The 3,602-nt window shown below is 35.5% G+C and overlaps 1 long non-coding RNA gene across 1 annotated transcript; it reads left to right on the top strand.

The window, feature by feature from the left end:
• Positions 1-902: 902 nt before the first annotated feature.
• LOC310755156 lies at positions 903-3,289 on the top strand. The gene is made up of 2 exons (XR_014544185.1): positions 903-1,233; positions 1,265-3,289. It is a non-coding gene; the product is annotated as an uncharacterized lncRNA (long non-coding RNA).
• Positions 3,290-3,602: the final 313 nt, after the last annotated feature.

The raw sequence follows: 3,602 nt of genomic DNA, 5'->3' as shown, positions 1-3,602 counted from the left end.
ACACACCCTTTATTTTTTTTAATCCTTTAATTTTGCTTCCAGGGCATTTTGAGATGTATTTTCAACAAACATGGAAGGTACTGCGCCAAACAGCTAGAAATTATTTTTAAAAAAGAAAAGAAAATTAATGCAGCCCTTGGATCACCTTGCAAAACTGTAGGTAGTTGACCAGTGTTCTGGAAAGGTTTTATGGCAGAAGTCTAATGCATGTACCTCCATCCTCATCCATGCACTGGTGTGAACGGTGCAAACCAGGGATACTGGCTCCAAATTGTGGCACAGGCATAATTCTCTCTCACTGTTCATGGGCCCTTTTTTGCATTGAGATGGAGAAATGAACTTGCTTGGAAAAAATATGGGTTTGTTCCCACTGATAATAGTATAAGGTCAGTGGCAGAGAAAGAGAGAGACAGATTAAGAGTGAATCAAATAATGAAATCCAAGCTTCAATTGTGCTCCAATTTAAGCTGTAAAAAATTCACCAATTGGAGACTATCCTCAAGGTTGTATATAGAGCAAATCCAGCAAAAGAAATGTATGCAATTTAGCCTTTAACATATAGTCATATTGCTACCACAGGGGAGATTACTTTTATTGTAAACCATCTTGGAAGTAAATTAAGAAATTGTCCAGTAGCATCTTAGAGACCAATTAAGTTTGTTCTGGGTATAAGCTTTCGTGTGCATGCACACTTCTTCAGATACAAAATTGATCTGAAGAAGTGTGCATGTACATGAAAGCTTATACCCAGAACAAACTTGGTCACTAATTTTTGGGACAATTTTTTAATTTTATTTATTTATTTCAACCGCGTCACACCAACACAGCTACCTACCTGCACCTTGGAAATATTTTATATTGAAAGGCGAGGTATGAGTCAATAATAAAAGCAAATATTCTTTTACATTTTCTTTATTTATATTTTTTTTAGTTTAAGAATTACACACTAGCCAACATTATTATATATTTACATGCTGAAACTGGCTGTAGTAAGTTTAGATTCAAGAAAATATCTCTTATGTGCTACTCAATTTACAATCATCATTTGACTACCTCCATGATCCCAGAGGTTAGCAGTCCTTTTGAGAAAAACATGAAAATCTGATGCAATGATATCCACTAGTATTTTGCATTTTCTAGCCATTGGAAAATGTGCATTATGTGCATATTAGAAAGGCTACAAGGTCATTAGTAAGGCTGATGATTACTACATTATGAAGTAAATAGTACTAAGTAAAAAAAAGAGAGAGAGAGAGATAGAGAGAGAGAGAGAGAGAGAGAGAAAGAAGAACGGTGCAAAGACAGTACTAACAGAACCATTTAAACACCCATGCAAATTAAAATGTGAAAACTCAAAACATAGTCAACTTGATAGAATTTTTGGATGTTTTAAATGCCCGTGTTAACTAACTCAAACTGTACAATGAGCCTTAAATATATTTTCGGGTGAAATTTTCTATAAATGGCATTAACAATGACAACATATAAAATGCTGATAAACTTGAATTAGATAACTTTTAGAGATGTGTGAAGCCTTAAGAAAATAATTTAAACGAACTCTCCAACTAATATCGAACTGCAGCTAAGGTTGCCGCCATTTCAAAATCATAGTCATAACAAATTCATCATCAGAGCACTTACAGAAATAATTTGACACATAAGGTATGTGTTGTATATAACCTGCAAAGATAATGAATTCCAATGTATCAATTAATTAAAATGGATAGAGATGCTATCTGTATAAGCTAAAATATGGTAGTGATTAATTAACATTCCATTTATTCCTCAAAAATTCAGACAAATGTTTCCTAGTGCATTTTGTTAAACTTTACCTTTGGTGTTAAGCAGTGTCTTGATAGTGTTCCCTTTAAATAAATTTCTAAAGTAAAGATTCTTTGGCATGGGGGGGCTGGAGTAGGGCTAGGTTGGTAAGGAAGAGACTACTATACACTGACAAATATGCCTTTCTGAAGACATTTACCTTCATGAAACAATGTCTAGAGGCCTGACCTTCATTTATACTCAAGGGGAATGACGCAAAGAGCATGTGGGGTTCTGATATGCACATGGAACTCTAAATGTGCATGACCCTGCTTTGGTGTTTGGTACAGAGGCACCAGGCTCATTGGTAGAGGACGATCACACAGGCACAGTTCTTCTGTTCTAAGTCCACCTACTATAGCATGCACTGTCCATCTGCATTGCCCATTGTGCAGACCGCTCGCCTTTTAATTCTTCCATAACTGGAAACATGAGCTTTGCTCCTCTGTCATGATGGCAAAAAGCCACTATGTTCTAAAAGGTAGAGAATTTTTAAAGGAGCCCATCATAACACACAGGTCAGGTCTCCTCTCTCTACCCATAGGTATGCTCATTCAACTACATGATTTCATGTTGCCTGGGGTCTACTTTATAGCATGTTGACTAGCCGAAGGGTTAACTCAGAGCTGCCCATTAAAATGGAGTTGCACCAGCCCTATTCTCTCAAGATCATAGCTTTAGTGCAAGTGAACATCAAAGCACGTCTTTCTGTTGCCGTGTCTACAAAATTCCGCTATGGATCTCCAATCTTAGAAGGAGCACTGCGCCAGCAGTTACTGTCCAGTCTCTTTAGTGTTGAGAAAGCTGAAATATCAATCACTCAATATGTGCAGGTATTTACGAGATGCTAATGCAAATAGGGCATGCGCACATGTACATCAGAGCCACTGGATGGGGTTGCTAACTGAAAACTCTCAGTCGCTTGATTTCTCTCTGCATTATGTCAATGATCCAGCTAATGGTCTGTGCATTGACTGTTATAAAGTTGCACTTCCCACAGATTTGTGTGTTAAAATTCTTTTCTGGAATCCAAGTCTTATGCAAAAGGGTGTTTAAATTATTCTGCTAGAGAACTGCAAATATTGTACTTGGTTTTTTTTAAAAAAATCACTGAACAATTACTGTTTCTATTGACTGCTCATTTACAGCTTATTTAAATATTTACATGATTTTAGGACACTAACCTAAACCATAAATAGAATCAGCTTTTTGCCTTACATTAAGTACAAATTAGAAGTTAAAAATGTTAAGAAATCTGATAATATTTACACATGTTCGGTTTTAATTATGATTGCTCACTTTGTATGTTCTATGTACAGATAGCAAAATGTTATGACCACTACTTTAAAAGTATTGTACCCTGGCCTTCCTTTTCGCTTTTTTCCATATAAATATTTCGTATTTTTTATGCTCCTTCTAGGTATTAGGACTTTTTTTTTAAGTTACTAGTGGACAATGTTTTTATTTTTTTAAAAAGAGAAGAAACAGGCAAGCAATGTGAGAGCTAGTCTACTTTGAGATGCTAGGAGGTACAGTACTATCATAATGTCAAACTGTGAAATGCTTCGTAAGAATTATATGCATTGATCTGCTGATATAGAAATGCCCAGTTACCCTGTATAGTAAGATTTTAATTACATTAATAATTTGCTTTCTCAAAAAAATATTCACATATCATTTGAATATAGAAAGAAAACTGTTATTAGCTTATTCCTTTAAAACACCTATGTAAGAGTCTAGCCCAAATCCAGACAACCACAAGAGCTACAGGAGGGAGGATG

The sequence above is a fragment of the Podarcis filfolensis genome, assembly GCF_964270895.1.
Source record: "Podarcis filfolensis genome assembly, chromosome: 2".
Taxonomy (NCBI): Eukaryota; Metazoa; Chordata; class Lepidosauria; order Squamata; family Lacertidae; genus Podarcis; species Podarcis filfolensis.
This window is presented reverse-complemented; position numbering and strand designations above follow the sequence as displayed.